The 14055-nt window shown below is 33.0% G+C and overlaps 1 protein-coding gene across 1 annotated transcript in view; it reads left to right on the forward strand.

The window, feature by feature from the left end:
• Positions 1-14055, forward strand: part of LOC131852707 (pseudouridylate synthase RPUSD2-like) — a 160003-nt gene that overhangs the window by 88007 nt on the left and 57941 nt on the right. The window lies entirely within an intron of this gene.

The following is a 14055-nucleotide window of genomic DNA, read 5'->3' on the forward strand; positions in this document are numbered from 1 at the left end:
TGCATAACTAGCAATAGTGCTCCAATTATTATAAAAAAAATTATCGACCTTCTATGATATCTATAGAGATATCATAGAACGTGGATCATTTTTTTTAACATTCAGAAAAAACGCAAATCTTTATTGATAGCAATTCTAGTCTGACTGCGTATTTTTTTTTTGTATTTTTTTCAAGTCTCGCAGCTTCATTTGGACCCAAGTTAGTTAAAGCTTGTGTTATGGGTACTGGATAACTGATACAAGTACATAGATATTTTTATCGTAAATACATGCATATTATACATAGAAAAAACTCAGACCAATACAAACAATCATGATGAATCATACATAAGTATTTATGAATACAAATGTTTGTGCCGTGCGAGGAATCGAACCCGCAACCATCGGAAGTAAGGCAGTGTGGCTAAACCGCTAGACCACCGAGGCCATATTCTACTTTATATAACGAATATACTCAAATTATTTCCACACCACTGCAACCATGAATTTATAACAGGCCAATTATTGTCTCATGCTCTCACCTGCGATGCTTCCAAACCCAATGAAATAACCATAAGCTGGTTCCATTTAAATGAACATGTTGGCTTTGAGATTGCAAACTTTAATAGTAGTATTTACGTCATAAATCAAGTCCCTATTGCTACGTTAGGACTTCGTTTGCTCTCATTTGCTGACCACCGAATTAAACCGGTTTCTTTTGTTCTTAGTATTATATATATACTAGTTCTATACGTAGTAAGTATTATATATATATATATATATATGTAAATATATAGATCACAAACAATCATACTTATGAAACACCAATGTTTATACCGTGCGAGGATTCGAACCCGCGGCGAACGGAAAAACAGTAACGTGTTAAACCGCTAGACCACCGGGGTCGTCTATTTGCTAACTATGTCACAAGTCACAAGTCCTCATTACTGACAACTCTCCCCCATATATATAATCTACGTATTATATATATATACAACTATATATATATAATACGTAGATAATTGTTTTGTTGTAATTTGAAAAAAAAAAACGATTAATCCCCATCCAGTTGTGTGGGTCTATTGATATCTAAAAATAAACCCGCTGTAATAGGGATGAGATCGAGGGACGAGATATATATAGAGTTAATTTCTCGCAACCTGATCGCATGTATAGATTGAAATTTTCCGATTAATTGACCAGTTTTTGTAGGCAATTGTATATTTTATTTTAATGTTTGCAAATTGTTGATCGTTGCAATTAGAAAAATAGGTGACAATATGTTTATACTAATTTATTATAAAGAGGGAGATAGTAGCCTGAGTTACTGCTTATAACATTAGCTATCTGCGAGTGAAAGTCCTGTTAAAGCCGATCTAGTCGTTTCAGAGACTACCAAGAACAAACAACATACAAACAAAAGGTTTTTTTTATGTAAGTACTATATATACTTTTATATGCATTTAACGAAAAGCTTTTAATATAAAATTACAAACATACTGTTATAATAATAGACACAGATCTTCCATCGTTAGGGTCCAGCATCTATAAATTTTATAGTATAATATTGCTAGTGTTATATATTTAATGTAAATAAATATAAATTGATATTCATTTGTTCACATTTGATCTTTATGCGATAATTTAACCTAATTATTCTACGCTTTACATAATATAAAATGAAGTCGCTTAGATATTTTACTCTACGGATTTTAATGCAGTTTTTAGCATTAGATAGAGTGATTCAATTGGACGGCAGAAGAAAATATATATATAACATGTATGCCCATTCGAAGCCAGGGCGCACAGCTAGTTTTATATAATATGAGAAATGTGCCTGTCTGCTTGTCACCTTTTTAGGCCTGAACAGATCGTAATATAAAAACGTGAAATTAGATATATATCACAGTAAGGCAAATATAAACTATATTTTATATAAAAAAAAACAAACGAACTCGCAAGTTTTTACACGCTAGCAATCTAAAACCGAATATCATAATAAAAATTCTGAATTTAATAACTGGTAATTTTTTATAGAAAATAAATTGTTACTTTACAAAAAGTCTAACACCAAAATTGGTATCCAATCAATTATTTATAAAAACCGTTTCTGATACCAAAGGATACACGCTTATCGTTTATTACACCACCTATCAAATAATATATAGGATCATATCTAGATCAATGTATCAATTTATGAAGCTATTGATGCATTTTTAATGGCTAGCAATAAAAAAATTTACAGTGTGTTGTAAAGCTTATGCATGATATAGTGAGATCACGTTTCGACACGACCCTGTAATTTATGACTCTCAAATTTAATCTTATATATTTGATAGCGTAATATCTCCTTTAAATATTACAGACTTTAATAAGTTGATAAAAATCAACTTATTAATTATATTATTATCTGTTGGTAATATTTTTTACCATTTTAAATAAGTCGATCGATCTGTCGATAATCGAAATTATTTACGTATTTAGTATTTTTTATTTATGTGATTCGGCATTAAAAATACAAACAACCCTAAATTTTCTCGCTTCTACCATCAACCCCTATATTTTCATAGCGATATGAACTTATGTGGTAAAATGAGGTTTGCCGAGTCAGCTGGTATGTAAATATAATTATATGTAACTACTTACGTTATCACTTCTAATTGTAGTAATTTAAAATTTACTCCCAACAGTATACAAATATGATTAAATAGTCCTAATGAACACAAACATTCAATCTAATAGAAAACTTCTTCCATATTGAAATGGGTAGAGAATTGCTTATCTGTGGCCTATCTCCAATCGATCGATAGTATCGATTAATTATCTAAAAATAAAACCCCCATAAAACCCATTTCTGTTACCAAAGGATGCATGTTAATCCCATCTTTATGGTAAATGCATAAAACTTGTTCCCTGGTAGCTGCCTATTAAGGAAACAGTAATCGACTATTATCGTTAACAACACAAGTATACCAACTTATCGGCCTCGCCTTGTGCTGATACTTTCGTTTTTCTTATATTTCCTTAGCTTAAAAGTAATAGCTGTAATTTTTACTTACTTTCATTCGATTTCAAAAAAGTCAATACGACGAATTTTTTATTTGCGTTTCTTCAGAACTTTTTTCTAGATCACCCGAGTTTGATAATTCTTTTTTTATTTAAAAGTCACTTCTCATGTAGTCCAATAGTAATTTAATAAAGGTTTGACCAGTAGTTTTAAAACTGTCATGTCTATTCCATAATACCATATATATGTACTATATACGGGGATTATGGAAATATTGTTCATTATAGCATCATTGCCAGCAATGTATCTGATAAGGTTGATCTCCACGCGATCTCCCTAAAAATCATCTTAATAAATTCCTGGAGAAGGCGCCACCTTCGGTTGACTTGCCCTCATCTTCTGCTGCTGTCCCACTAGTGTATCTTGTTAACGCAGACGGATGCACCATTCCGTTATCATCCATTAAACCAAAAAGGGCAAAAAGCACATTTCTGCATTTTCAAAATGATCCTGTGCACGCAGAATATTGCTAGGCGGATCAAAAAACTTATTAGTTCCCACAGTAGCGACTACTATTTTTACAATGAATAAATAGCTGTATAATAGTGTAATAAGATCGACAATCGAATGTAATCCAATACACAAGATATAGTCTGCTTCACACATTTTTTTAAATTCGTATATGATAATTGCATGCCGTACTCCAATATATTTTTATGTATGTTTGTTGCTCGCGGTTTGCGTGTTGATTATTAATTACTTCATTCATTTTCATATATTTTTTAGTTCATACAACTTGGTCGAAGTGGATTTTTTAAAATGTTAACCCTTATTATTCTGCTTTTTGTTTGGTTGCTATATTTGTGAATCCTTTAATACATAAAGTGCTTGTGAAATGGCAGTTGTAGACTGGCTAAGCTCACGACTATGCGTTTTTTTTTGTTTATGTATTGATTTGAATAAAAGTACACAAAATTTACCATAATGAGACTAGAGAATGATGTTTTCAAAAAAGTTATATTAGGGTTTCTTAATGGTCAGCAATGCGCAGGGAATATCCTTTGTTTTTCAGGCATCCATAGGGTACGTTATATATGGGCCGTACATACATACGTTTACTATGGATACGGCCCATAGTAAACGTATGTATGTACGGTTGTTAGATTTTCACCATCATAACATAAAAAAAACATCACATAATGAAATCCTACAGATAAGGTTTTTCTGAGATTATAGCGCATAAACGTACAGACAGAAAAAAATTCTAACAGTAATTGTTTAAGGTTTTAAATATATTGATAAAATCCATTATTGATTATTTTCATATGTCCTCTATGCACAGACAGCAATTAGTTACAGTTTTATTATATGTATATAGATGTATAGTTACCTGGATGAGTTTTTAAGTGAATTAAATATGACATTGAATTATGTTATTATAATTATAATTATCATTTAATAAAAAAGAAAAACCGGTTAAATGCGATCTAGGTTTATACACCAACAATTCTGAACAAATAATGAAACAAGTTTTTATTTTATTTATATGCTAATGACCCCAGTTTTTATATATTGATATAATATATAGCCTATGACTGCCTTTTTTAAACTTTCGTGTTTAATATACAATATTTATGTTGTTGTTGGGGCCCGACCCCATTAACAATATAAATATTGTAGTACTACTGTACACTAGTAATTTTATGATAAATAAATGTATTTACCTATCTCGACGTTTCGACTAGGTTGGAGAGGTAAATACCTTTATTTACCATGAAATTATTCGTGTTCACACCTGGTTATTCCATGGGGTTATATATTATTGATATTGTTATAGAAATAATATATGACCCCATAGAATTAAAATCCTGGGTAAAGTTAAAACAATTGAAAGACTTCTGGTGGAAGAAAAGGTAAATAAATTATGATATTTTGTCCCCGTCTACACTAACGGTACGCTACGCTGTCAGGCCGTGGCGGTGACCGACGGTTGATCAGTGGCAGATGAAAAGATGAGTATGAGGTCAAGTTAGTTACCAGGAATGTTACATGATGATTTCCAGGCAGAATCGCGTGGAGATCAACCTGACATGGCACATTGCTAGCAATTGGGCTATTAATCCACATAACTAACAGTCCCCTCCTCCCAATAAATAGTAATTAAAATACCGTACATAAAAAATAACATTAAACTCAAATCGTATACTCATTTGATCTACATAATCACGGTACGTGTGATTACAGGCTAAAAATATTCATCGTATGTAAAATAATCGATAACACATAATATTGCCCATGTATTCTTGGGAAGCATTTAAAATTCGTCACGCGCTCAGAACAAACGTTTAGCAACTTAACGCGTTTGCCTCGTGAGAATCGAATGGAAACGAATCACAATCGATAATAATCGTCCGTGTATTGATGGGATCCGATTATTTGATTATGCGGTCGACTGGTGCGCTGTCCGATGTTTATTACTCACCACTTATTTAATTAGTCGCAGTTTATGATCGATTCGTGAGGCGAATGAATTGAAAGGCGATTATGTAATGGAATAGTCGATAATGTGCTCGAATTTGGTACAATGATAGACAAATAATCCTGATACGATATCAATGATAATAATAACCTCAAGACAATTCACACAGCGCCATCTAGTCTCAAAATATAAAAAAAATGTTAGGGGTGGACAAACCTTATCACTTAGGGGTATGAAAAATAGTTTGTAGCCGATTTTCAGACCTACTCAATAATAATAATAATAATCTCAGGACAATTCACACAGCGCCATCTAGACCCAAGTTAAGCTAGCTAAAGCTTCTGTTATGAGTACTAGACAACTGATATAAAGAAATAGATACCTTTTTTTATATATACTTACTTAATTTACATAGAAAACACATAGACGTATACAAGCAATAATACTCAACAACAAATGTTTGTTCCATGCAAGGAATCGAACCCGCCACCATCGGAAATAAGACGGTGTACTCAACAACTAGACCACCGAGGTCGTCAAGTCATTATATTATAATATAATAACAATAATGTAAGATATTGTTATTATGTTAAGTGTACGCTGGCGGAGCATCAGTGGAGGATGAAGTTCATAAGGTCAGGTAATTTAGCAATGGGGTTATAAAATGGTATCCCGCTTTGTGCAAATGCCATTTTTTTTAAATGTATAATCATTTATTGATTCCATCACCGAAGAGTCAGAAATTATTTCTATTCTATTCCATAAATTGAAAATATTTTTTATGTCGGTCAAATTTCAAACAATCTAGAAAATTAAGTATTATGAAACCTGTCATATGCAAATTTGGACGTTTTAAATAGTAAAAATAACAAAATATATAATAATAATAGTAGTTGTTATTAATAACCCAATAATTTTAATGAAATATATGTATTAAAATACAAATTCTATGTTTATTTTACTTGAAACGTCTTACATTCTTCCACTGAGTGTGCGGCCAAATGCAAATTATATGCAAAATTTGTTTGTAAGTATGAAAGTAAGAATATTATCAAGATTGTACTAGACATCGATTTATAAACCCCCTCGCTAATCCTTTGGGATGTGAGCGTGAATATTTAAATGCATTATTTACGGGTGAGCAGTCGACTGTTATTTGTTTGTGGGTTTCTCTTTGGCAATATAAATATTCAATACATGGTGATACAAAAACTAAAATAAAACAAAAGGTTTTTTGGGTATATAATGTAGATTTTTTTTATTAATTGGTATGGTAACTAAACTAACTCTCGTGGTGTAATAATGGCCAGTTACCATCCCCTATATACATGAACAGCATTACAGATATCATGATAACATGTGACACCCTGTCTCTTATACTGTAATTTCACTGTCTAATCTCACCCTTCTACCCACACCTTAGAACTTCTTCTAAACACAACATAGTATTTTTTTACAGACAGTCATTATTCATATGTACAAACGTAATATAACTTCTTTAGCATCTTATGAATATTAAAAACGCAAAAGTTTGTGAGTATGGATGGATGTTTGTTAGTCTGTCACGCAAAAATTCGTGAATGGATTTTAATGAAACTTTATAATTATATATCAGAATAACTCATAGGTTATAAATTTCACGCAGATGAAACAGTGGGACACAGCTAGTGGTAAATATAGGGTTGAAGCAGATGAGTCAGTTAATGATATACTTTTTAATTTTTTTATTGATTCTTCAATGATTTTATTGACAAGGTTATAATTTCTACCGTTTAATATTACAATGGCTATATTCTCTAACCTATAGTTTTATGATGACCACACAACATTAAGTATATGTTGCTTTATTCATTTCCGCAGTTACACGGTTGACTAACTTCTTTCTGAAACATTAGCTAACATGTCATCTCATCTACCGACATATTGGACCCTAAAAAGCAAATCAGAAATGCCATACCGTAATGCATTGTAATTAGATTCAGAATCGTTCATAAAAATACCATCAACAACACAAATTGTGTCAATCGATACAAATCATGTGAACCATTCACAGGAATCGTGTGCCTGCAAACCAATTTCCTGTTCCTTTCATATTGAAATCTAAGTGGCGCACTTTGGCAAATAGGCGGGGAATTTATGAGCCCAAGTGCCTATTTTACATAACCGGTTTTTAACTAAACATCTGATCGTTTGTTATCACTGTATTATTACGTGAAGCAAAAACTCTGTACCCCTTTTTTACGAAAATTGCGCGGACTTATTGTTTATACAGAGATGGAGCAAAATACTATTTTTTTTTTATAATTATACATTAAATCAATAAACAAATACCATGTATTGACACACACGCGTATGTGTACTGTTTTGTTTATTGCCTATGCCTGTTATTATAGAAGCTATAATCTTTGACAATGGAACCTTAATAATGTTAAAACTTATAATTGAAATCAGTTATGGTCGAATTTCGACCACTTAGTGACCACTAGTCAAGTTAATTTAATACATAATGACCCTTCTCTAAAAATTGTTTAGGTGACAATATATTGAAGGCGTAAGTCTAGCGGTTTAGCACACCACTTTATTTCCGATGGTTGCAGGCTCCATTCCTCGTACAATACAAATATTTGAACGCTGGATCAAATCACTGGATTGAACTACATGCGCCTAAGGTCCTCTCTACTGATCCCCACTATTACCCACGAATGGTCCGGGAGACGATTGAAATTAAAAAACAAATATTTGTATTCATGAGTCATATCATCTGCTTCTTCCTTATGCCATTTATTTGGGATCGTCGTAATATGTTTTTCTCTTCCATTCATCCTTGTTCGCAGTCATCTCGTTATTTACTTCCTTTCTTACCATATCACCTTTCACACAATCCATCCATCTCTTTTTCGGCCTTTCTCTGCCCTTATAACCATCCACATTCATATGTAGCGTCTTTCTTAAAATATTATCTTTATTCGACAATAGATGATTACTCTTTAACCTCTCCGACACCGGCGCCACAATATTGTATTTACAAAAAATATATAGTATCTGATACCTATAACGCAAGCTGTTAGGATTAGATAGCGTTGTGTAAATTGTCCGGGGATATTTATATTATTATATTATTATATATATAAAAAAACTATACCGTCATGACTGCTATCCTAGAAGGGGTAGTTAAATACATTTTCAACTGGAAACGTTGACTGCTGAATGAATCTTACTGAAAGAGGAAAATATAAATAGAATATTGAGGATAAACATGGGTTATCTTTAATCAAAACAATATACAAAGTCGGGGCAAACAGCTGGTTCTATAATATATCCGTAAAGAACTTATCCCACAGGCTTTAGAAATAGAAAGAAATTGACCGAAAGTTATTAAGATTGAAACACCGCCGTCCCGAGTCATTATTTATTTTAAAGTATCACAAATGGATGTAATGTCAAGATGGGGCTCCTACACTTGAGAAGGGTCGAGCGTCGCCCTTCAGTTTTATTTCCTTTTCTAACTTCCAAGAACGAAAGGACATGAGCATGAATTTCTTCCAAATCGCTGCCATCTTTTTGTTAGGCAAAATGGCGATATCAAGGACCGTCGTATGCCTTTGACGATCGGTTAATTTGATTTAATCAAGTGTGCACAGAAATTTATAATTGGGTACTAAAGTTCCAGCTGTGCAGAGCATTTTTGAATTGTTTTTTGTGAGAAATAAATTTATAATGAGTTTGTGTTCAACGTTTAATTGACGACTTATATAATCTAGTGGTTTAGTATAGTGTTGCATATTCTGATGGTCGCAAATTCGTTCTCCACATGATATAATTTTTTATTCATAAGTAGTATTCTTGTATTGAAATGAATGTTTTACTACGTATTGTGGATTCCTATGTCAGTCAATTGTCTAGTTGTACAAGTTCTGCTCAGTTTGAAACTAGATGGCGCTGTGTAACTTGTACTTGATTATTTGAATGTTTAGTTTCTGCCAATGACATTGGTAATGTTGACAGATGTCGTTTTTTTTAACTAATTACCTATTACCCGCATCCAAGACGGAATTACCTTTCATCCCCTATTAAATAAAAGATGGATTGCATCTCCTGACATTTGTGAGATCGAGTAAGACCTAGATTCAATTTCGTTGATATCAAACTAGATTAAGATCAGTTCAGCCGTTTAGTAGATAATAGGTAACAAACAAACAGACACACGTTCACATTGATTGTGTATGATTAAAAAAAAATCACAAGTAAAGTATAACAGTGTTTTTATAAATAAAACAGACTGCCACAAACTCAAATGTGCTTTATTTTGATAAGTGAAAATTATGTTACCACAATTTGAAATGTTTCAACCGATATCAATATGCCACTAATTTGTTCCGAAACGATTACGGAATCCACATGTTCGGTTCCCGGAGTTTCTTGTTTGTTGTAATTGCATCGCAATAAATTCTAATGGACGCGTGTGTGGAGAGTTTTTATTATTGAATTAAAGTTAAGATGCAATGAAATGAATGGTGGTACTATATTGTAAAGACTGTTATATATTAAAAGTGTAAAGCTATATTTCATTCGATTCTAATGAGTATATTTCCCAACTTAAGCTAGCTGAATACAATACTGATAGAAATACATAGATAATTTTTTTTGTAAATACATACGTATTATACATAGACCGATACAAACAATCATACTCATGAATACAAATGTTTGCACTGTGCGAGGAATCGAACTCACGACCATCGGAAGTAAGGCGATGTGCTAAACCGCTAGTTGGTGATTATCAATGACTAAATAAGATTAATAACTGGCTCTTAGATCAACATTTTCGCAAGTTTCATTCCTATTATTTTTGTAATTAGACTGCTTTCCGATTGAGTGGTAGAATAAAAAAATTGAGACTATTCAAAAGTCCTTGTGTGTGTACATGGTGTAATGTTGTTGTGTGTAATGGTTTTTGATTGATTTAAATACACAATATCAATAATCCAGCTTTAAAAAAAAAAAGAAATTCAGTTGAATTTCTTGCCAGTTCTTCTGAATTGAATCTGTATACTAAACTATCACTATAATGTACCGTCTGGCAGGAAAAAGTAATAATAATACAAAAAGAAAGACATTCCTAAGCGGCTAAAATGTTCTACATGAATAAATGTTTTTTGATTAGATTTGATTTAAGGTATTTTTGAAACATAATTTAAAAAAAATATTAACATCTTCGCTTCTTATTTCGTAACAAGAGGTACAAAGTTTTTCACATATTAATATAAAGATTCTCGTCGTCGCTACCACAAAGCCTTAAGACTAAGGTTTATAACCAGTGCGTCCTAACCGTTATGTCATACGGTGCCGAAACGTGGACACTGACGATACGACTGGTCCACCAACTCAAAGTCGCTCAACGAGCTATGGAAAAGGCTATGCTTGGAGTTTCTCTGAGGGATCAAATCCGTAACGAAGTAATTCGCCAGAGAACTAGGGTGACCGACATAGCTCTTCGTATTTGCAAGTAGAAGTAGCAGTGGGCTGGTCATATCTGTCGCAGAACCGATGCTCGCTGGAGTAGGCGTGTTCTAGAGTGGAGACCGCGAATTGGCAAACGTAGTGTAGGACCGCAGCTAGGTGGAGCGACGACATACGTAGGGTTGCGGGTAAAAACTGAAAGAGAAGGGCTGAAGATCGTGCCCAGTGGCGTGCCTTGGGAGAGGCCTATGTCCAACAGTGGACTGCAGTGGGCTGATGATAATGATGATGATGAATATAAAGATTACAGTATAAGTAACATCGCGAGATGAGAGATTGGTAACATTACATCAAAGCGTTTATTTTACTTCAATATATGATTAAATATTTACACAAGGAATCGTTTGAACATTTACTATAATAACTGGCGTGTATTCATAACATGCCTATACACAAGACAAACCATGAGCTATTTAAATAATGTTTACAATAATAATATACATATATGACGATACTGTTATGCTTTTATATGTTATAACAAGATAATTTACTGTTAAATCATCGTTCAACGGATCTTCGTACTGGAATGATTATATGTACACACACAATATGTGGAATGACATATATATATATATTGGCCTTCTTCACATTCACACGGCATGTATAGTCCCAAGCTAAGCAGCTTGTGTTATAGGTACTAGACAACCGATATACATATATAGGTAGGTAAGTTTTTTTTAAATACATGAATGTATTTGCACCTTGCGAGGAGCCGAACCCGCAAGCTTTGGAAATAAAGCGGTACAATTTGCATCTAATGCTTATTTGAAAAAAATATTTCGTTCGTATATGTTAGAACCGAGGTAAATATTCTAAAAGTTGTCGGTGTCAAACTTTGTCTTGTGTAATTCTATCTGTAGCAGTGCTTTGCAAGCTGTGTGAGATTTGGAAGTGAAATTGCTAGCTACGGAGACATTTATAAATGATAATAATGTTTTTGAAGAAAAAATCTAATGCACAAAGATTAAGCGGTTTCCACGTTGATTGTCGCATGCCTAGTCCCTGTTAATAAGCATTTACTTTGAACAACATTTAATTAGAAAAGCAATAAACAAGTTCCTTGGTCGTTAATCTTGTGATGAGTCTCTCTTAATAATAGAAATATAACTAATCAATAGTGAATTCAATACTTGCATTAAGTTTATTTGTGTGAAGATTATTTATATTTAGATTTCTATTATTATTAAGAATAGCAACAAAGTAGAGATGCTTTCACAATGTAGGTACACTACCTTTTTGTAACCATAATACTGATTATTTATTGAAGTGACGAAATAAATAGATTGTAATCTGTGACTGGTGCTAGATATCAAATACGTGACATCAGAGACTACATCCTTAGTTCGCATCGCCTGGTATATGATACAAGCACAATTTCCCAGAAGCATTTCTCGGCTCACTTTGTGAACGTGGTATTCCAACCAGGGATGCCAACTGTACGAAAATCCTCGAACATGTACGCAATATTTCGTCTACGGTAAAAGGTTATAATACTTCTAACATACAAGTACGTTATACGATGTTTTGACATACGGAAATCGGTAAAAATACTGTCCTGATTATGATGATTTGACTTGTGACTGATTGATGAGAGACAAGTTGAGCTCGTATATGAGCTGTTTGACATCTTTGTATGAGAGTAAATGCTTATAGGTTGCCAGCCCTGATTCCAGCCCGCTTTATTTCAATTCCTGCCATCGTCACAGTTTAGCATTGTTGCCTTTTTTCGGCCGCCATCGTTAGGGCCAAACTTGTTCTTTCCTTTTTGTCCCGCTGCGATCGTGTTCCAATTTTATGTTCTTTTTGAAGCACTTTTTTTGTTTCCTGGGCCGAAAGTGAATGGGTACATTTATAATGATGCATTATCGTTTATCATCAATCAAGAGAAGGTTCCAGATGAACGCGAATTAAAAATTAAAGTAATAATTCTTATATTGCAGTAATCTTTAAGCGTTGAAATTGTGAATTTTTTAATTAGACATTTGGAAAATAAACCTAATGGACTGGAGTTTAAGTAAGAATATTGTTTGGAATTATAAATAAATATATATAAAACATGGGATGCACACAATTTGGAATTAATTGCTATAATATACCACTGAATGTAATCTCTAGTCAGGGTGATGTAGGGATGATTTGTTTTTCTAAACTATTTTAATTTTCTTGTTTCTATAGTAATTTTATATACTGTCGTCACTCGTTGTTTAATAGAGATAGAATCTTCTACAAGAAGATGTACAAAGGTGAACGATATAGTCCTTTCCATCTTGTGGACCGCCAATTCGTTTACCATTGCAGTTGCGTAAATAAATTAACACACGTAATAAATTACATATACCTATTATGTATGTATTTACAAAATGTATATATTTTATAAGCGTCTATCAGTTGTCGAGGGTTATTTATTTATTATTACATATTAATAATGCGCGAAATTGTTTAACTCAATTAATTTATCTGTGTACGAAGCTGGCTTTCCAGGCTCTAATTACGGCTCGTAATTAAAACAGTTTTGTATAATTATACCGTATTACGTAGGCGGTGCGCGCGTTGTTAAATGTAGCGGTGTATCACTGTGAATAATATTAACGTGGCATTAAATTTCATTGCAGTATTTGTCGATGAATAATGAGCATTCAAATAAACTTGAATAATGACACAATATTTTATTTATTCTACCGCTTGAAAGTAGACTTATCACAAGAAGATCGAGTACGAAACTCTTCTCTTCTCTTGCTCTTTTAAATAAATGTTGTGATTTTGTATTCACGAACTAACGTATAGTAGAATTGACACGATTTCTGCGATTTCACATATCGCGATGTATATAACAAGTTTCGATTTGTTGACGATATTAGGTGTTTTCAATAGCATAGGGCACGAACGATCTTGCGGCTCACCTGATGGTGATTACCGCCGCCGATGAGCACCCGCAACATCAGGGATATTGCGCGTGCGTTGGCCTTTGAATAGGCTCTTAAGGCTAAGAATGTAATCAGTCATCGGTGAAGTCAATTTTATTTTGTTAACAATTTTGACTTGTATGAATTCAACAGGGAAATAATTTCAA

This window comes from Achroia grisella, unplaced genomic scaffold, assembly GCF_030625045.1.
Source record: "Achroia grisella isolate CSIRO2021 unplaced genomic scaffold, CSIRO_AGI_Agris_v1 utg856, whole genome shotgun sequence".
Classification (NCBI taxonomy): domain Eukaryota; kingdom Metazoa; phylum Arthropoda; class Insecta; order Lepidoptera; family Pyralidae; genus Achroia; species Achroia grisella.